Genomic DNA, 6,155 nt, shown 5'->3' on the forward strand with positions numbered 1-6,155 from the left:
CCGTACTCACCGTTTAGCGCCATTGCAAACGTAATAGCAAAGCCTGTGTTTAGAGCGTTACGAAGGGCAAACAAGATTGCAGAAAGCGCTATATCCAACAAAGCAAGTACTACTGATGGACCTGGGAAGGATGAGTGGGTGGGCAACTTGCTCGGCAGCTGGCACACAGATCTCTGCACGAGGCGATTTACTGAATGCAGTCCCTTCGTAGCAGCCAGCAGGGGTGAGAGGAAGCCCTGTGAATGGATGGATGGATTAATGGATTTATGCATGGGTGGATGCATGTGTTTATGGGTGAGCAGATGGATGGATGATGGTTCGAAAGAGGTGCGGATGGGAGAGGGGATGGGGAAAGAGTTGAGGGCTGGACGGATAAGTGGACAGATGCAATGCAGCAAGCGGGGACGGATGGATGGACGGACGGACGGACGGACAGACACGTGAGTGAAGAATGGGTGTACGGACAGATTCACAAAAGTATTGCCGAATGGGCAGATGGACATATGGAAGATTTTAATGATGGATGGCAGGAGAGAAAGAGAGAGACAGAGTAAACAGAAGATAGATAGGCTGACAGAAGAAAGTGACCGAAGGTTTAGGGGAGAGATATGCAGAAACATTGGACCGGATGGACAGACCAACAGACAAGGCCGCAGAAAAGATGGCCTGGAAGACAGGCAGAATATGCGAAGACCAGAGGAGGAGAGAGGTGCAGACAGACAGACAGAGCAAAGAGCAGGCGGACAAACAGAGGAGGGCAGAGTGCATGAGCAAGTCACGAACGATGCAATGGCTGGACGGACAGAAGGACAGGTGCAGAGGTGACATCAGGGAACACTATATGCACAGTCAGAGGGGCCGAAGAGAAGGTGGGCAGGTATGACATGCATGGCAACTAGAGATTGAATGGAGAAATGGGTGGGGCCAGAAGGGGGGGAGAGAGAGAGAAAGAGAGAGACAGAGAGAGAGAGAGACCAGTGTTAGGGAGAATTCTCTGTTTGGGCTGAATTTCCCTACCTAGTGAGTCCCCCAGCAGCTTTGCTGGATTTCTGGGGTTTCTTTTTTTTCTCCTGCCAAGAGTGAGACTCTTTTACCCTCACTCTTGGACCTGTTGAAGTGTGTTTTCTTGGTTAAACCTTGTGTTGAATGGGCTATGGGGTCTTTTACTCCATAGGGCCTCATGTATTTTTGTGATGTGGGTTACACAGCACCCTCTGTGCCGTGACCCAGGGGTGTCCTAGGGACTCCCCAACATAGACTCCATACCCTGGGACTGACTACTGTCTCCCAGGGCATGTAAAGTCACCAAAGACTTTGCTAGTCTTGAATCCTGAACAGAACCAGTACAAACCATCATATTGTGGACGTACTGGCCGGGGCAATTCGATTGCCCCAGGGTCTGTTAGTCGAGGGGGCACGTCTCCGTCCCCCCTGATCGAGTTTTGGCTGGTGGCAGTGGAAACTACTTTTTATATTCGACCGCGAATATTTCCCTATGGGATTTCCCATTGTTTTAGGCTAACACATTTAATTATTTATTTACGGTAGCCTTAAACATACCGCCGGTTTATATATTTATTATTATAACTCCGGTTGGGACTTTTTGCCAAAACTTGATTCTAAAATGGTGTTGGCGTTCGCCTCTGTAACTCTGACCCAAAGTGGAGCCCTTTGTTCCACTTTTGGCGGGCTTCTCCACAGAAGCCCTCCAAAGTGGTGCCACTCTGTCTGGGGTACTTAGGAGGGGTGGAGGGGGATTTAGGCACCCTGGACTGAGTTACCTTGGTAACTCAAGTCGCACTCCGTCCTGATTGGCCCAAGTGGTGAGCCGGCCGGCTCACCACTTAGCATGTTTGAGTGACAGCTAGGCTGGGTGAATGGGGGTTTGCTGCATAAAAGCAGGGCTTTGGGGACTGGAACTTCAGAAGTCGCCACAGGACCAAGAATCCGACGAGGGAAGAGCTGAGCCGACCTGCTTCGACGACACCACCCGGTGGAGCCCTGCTGAACCGTCTCACCACTTTTCCCGACGACCGAGGAGAACTCTTAACGGAGTGGCTCCTTCCCTTGACTGGTGGGGACAACCAGTTTTCACCTTCTTTTCGCTTCTCGAGGTATCTCGTGGCCGCCTTGCCCGTGCCAAGCACCCCGGCAACCGGAATACCACACTTTTACCCCTAACCGCGAAAGTCGGTACAACCCTTTAACCGGAGGACTCCGCGGCTGGTTTCTTCCCGGGCAGTGCAACGACCTTCTTCTTCTGCTCTTCAGCGAGAACTTCTTCTCCCCTGACCGACGTCGAGCCTTGCTGCCACTGCCTGGAACAACTGCCACCGCCGGAGGATCCTTTCCGCTTAAGGTACCGTGTTCCGCCTGGCTTCCCTTGCCACCGACTGTACGGGGTAGATTTAGCCCCCGGCTTTCGAACCTGGGAGTGCCTGGGACACCCTGGCTAAACTTTTTAAGCCACTCTAAACTCTTTCTAACTCTTTGCAAGACTTTGAATCCCTAACAACAGTGTGATCTTGGGCACATTTTCGCTCCGGCTACTCTAAGAGTGGGCCCTGCCTAGTGACTTTTGCTCACCTGTGACTTTGTGCTTCTTTGAGTCTATTGCAAGTGTTCTGGACCTTAGAGTGGTGTGTTTAACCCATTCCTGTTTCTTTTTACCCCTTTCTTGAACCTACTAGAGTGTCATCTAACGTTAAGCGCTCACCTCTGTTTTAATTATGTGGTGTTAACTTAGAGTTGTCTAGATAGGAGTAAGGGTTGGAACTGCTTTCATTATAACTGTGTTTGAAGTGTTTTTACTATATTTTGCTAGAGTGATTTCAACTTATGTGTGTTTTATAAATAAATAACTATATACTTTTGAAACCAAGCTCTGGTCAGTGTTTGCTTGTGCTATTGTGTCGGGGTACATATTGTGTATACTTTGCATACTGCCTAACTCTTCTTGAGGGAAGTCTGACTGCTCAGCCACAGCTACCAGGTAGATCTGGGTGGTGCAGACTGCTACCAAGTGGGTTTACTGCTATACCTGTAGTCTTAAATCTTTTGCAGTGTTCCCCAAGGGAACTGCACAGGTTTCTGCCTAACACTGGTGTACAGCGGTGGGATTTGTATTAAGTATACATTTTATTGTGCTTTAAATACCTTAGTGCAACTAACCACAAAGCTTAGCACTGTAAAAGTAAACCTCTAACATGTCAGTTATAGAAAGCTATAGTCAAGAGTCCCTTGCAGCCAAAACCGCTGATTGTTTAAGAGTGCTCTGTAAACATAAGGATCTCCTGACTAAGGGCAAGAAAATGGAGCTGATTGAAAGATTGTTAGCTAACCAAAGTCTGGGTGATGGTTCAGAGGAACCTATCACTCCAGCAACTGTAGATGACAGTATTGAAGTTAACATGGAGCAAAATGTTGATGATTCTGAGGAAGAGTCAGAAGAGGAGGGTGAGGCTGTTGTGACTGTCCCCCCTAGGCCTCTGCCTGCTCTACCTGCTGTACCTACTGGACCTTTACCAGGTCCCACATTTAGTCCTCAGTACTTTGAACTGGAGAAAATGAAACTAGAATTGGAGTATAAGAAACTTAATGCTCAAACTGACAAAGAACTAAGGCTAAGGGAAATGGAGCTCAAGTATGACTTAGAAATGAAGAAATTATCTGTTGAGAATGTTTCTCTCTCTGGCTCCTCTAGAAGTTCCAGTCCTAAAAGACCCCGGATGCCTAAAGAATTGATTGGTATGTATGAGCCTAAGTTGGATGTGTTGGATTGGTTATCTCTGTTTGAATATAATCATGGGCTCCAGAACATCACAGGAAATGACTTACTCACCTGGTTGTTCTCCAGGCTTCCCCCTGTTGCAACTGATGTGGTAATGGAGATGGGGGAGGAGGATAGGAAGGACTATGAATATGTGAAACTAGCTTTGATAGCTAGGTTTGGGAAGACCCCTTCCCAGTATCTTAAGAGGTTTAGGAGCCTCAAAAAGCATGATGGTACCCCTTGGGCTACCTGGGTGAGTGAATGTTTGAAAAACTTAGAGGGATGGATTAAGGGTTACAAGGTGAACACTTATGAAGGTATGAAGAATTTGTTTATGTTGGAGACTATTTATGATGCCTGCTCTCCTGAGCTCAGACAACACTTGGCTGATTCCAGGGAATTAGATTCCCGGAAACTAGCTAAGGCTGCTGACTTGTGGGTTGCCAACAGGGCCACTCACAAGGATTCTGGGGTCACTCAGAAGAAGGATGGGGAGAAACAGCCCAAAAAGGACTCCAAAGAGAATTCTAATACTACAAATTCCAAAGAGGGCCCCAAACAAAACTATAAGGGTAAACCACAAGGGAAACCAAATCAGGCTAGTGTACCTCCTGGTCCCAGACCAGAAGGAGGTCAGAACAAGCCTCCATTCCAGCGAGCCTTTGGCTCATGCTTTGTTTGTAAGGCTACTGACTATGTGAAAGGAGATCCCAGATGTAAGGGTAAACCTTCAGGGGTCCAGCTTGCCTCCTTAGCCTTCGCTCCAGAAGAGGAAGTACATATGGCAAGTGGAAACTTTCTATTACTAGCTGATGAACCCACTGGAGTCTCAGCTAGTGTTTCTTTAGTCTCTCTGGGGTTGTGGGAACAACAGAATTTAGATGTCTATAACTCTATCCCAGATAATACTAAAGAGTATTATAAGGACAGTGTCCAGGTGAATGGTCAGGAGACTCCTGCCATTAGGGACACTGGAGCCAGCATAACTGTGGTGGATGAATCATTTTTCAAGGCAGAGGATGTTGCTAAGGCACCCAAATGCCTCACCAAGTTAGCTGGTGGGCCTGTGCAGATGTGTCCCCAGTTACCAGTTCTCATCCAATGTAATGATATGGCTGTAAAAATACCTGTCAGTGTACAATGTGAAGTGCCAGGTAGGGTTCTGCTGGGTAATGACCTCAAAGCTCTTGGAGTTGTGTCACATACCCCCAGACCCCCTAGCAAAAGGTTCCAGGAGCTCACAAAACCTGCAAGAGAGAAAACCCTGAGAGGGTTATCTCAGGAGATGATGACAGAAATCACTCCTCTCCCACTGGGGCAACTTACTGCAGTATCAACCAGATCAGGAGCAAAGGGGCAACCCAAGACTCCTAGGAAAAAGCCAGCAGCAAGCACTCCAGTGCTTCCAACAAGGACTTCCCCTAGGTTGTCCAAAGTTACACCTGTAACTCCACCTCCAGCTGAGGCTGAGAGGGAGGTACAACCCTGTGTGGTTGAGCTAGACTCTGAGGAAGAGCTAGAAGGAGGCCCCAACCTTATTGGAGATTTGGACCCTGAGGACCATCCTGAGCTGCAGTCTTTACTGGCAGAAGGTGGGCCTAGCAGGGCAGCTTTTCGTAAGGGGCAAAGAGAATGTCCAACTCTGGAAGGTCTCCGCCACCAGGCAGCTTCTCAAGCTGATGGGCAAGAGCCTGGGAAGTATAGGTTACACTGGGAAGATGGCCTCTTCTACAGTGAACCGACTGAGTCTGAACCTGGAGACTACAAACGCCTTGTAGTCCCACAAGAGAACAGACAACAGTTCTTACAACTAGCCCATGAGATACCTTTGGCTGGTCACTTGAGTTTCAAGAAGACCAAGGAAAGGCTCTCACTCTACTTTTATTGGCCAAAGATGGGGGCTGAAGTAGATAGATATTGTAAGAGCTGCCATACCTGCCAGACTTCTGGTAAGGTTGGTTCCAAGAATGTGGCACCTTTAGTGCCTCTCCCAGTTGTGGGAGTCCCATTTGAGAGGGTAGGGATTGACATTGTTGGTCCCCTTGATCCTCCAACCTCCTCAGGCAACAGGTTTATACTTGTTGTAGTAGACCATGCTACTAGGTACCCTGAGGCAATTCCTATGAGGACTGTTACAGCTCCGGCTGTGGCTAAGGCCCTCCTTGGTATTTTCACCAGGGTTGGGTTTCCTAAGGAAGTAATCTCTGACAGGGGATCAAACTTTATGTCCCACTACATGAAAGCCATGTGGAAAACCTGTGGAGTTACTTACAAGTTCTCAACAGCATACCACCCTCAGACAAACGGGTTGGTTGAAAGGTTTAACAGAACCATGAAGAGCATGATAGGTGCTTTAGAGGAACCCCTTAAGAAAAAGTGGGAC

This window comes from Ambystoma mexicanum, chromosome 4q, assembly GCF_040938575.1.
Source record: "Ambystoma mexicanum isolate Mex_15411 chromosome 4q, UKY_AmexF1_1, whole genome shotgun sequence".
Lineage (NCBI taxonomy): Eukaryota > Metazoa > Chordata > Amphibia > Caudata > Ambystomatidae > Ambystoma > Ambystoma mexicanum.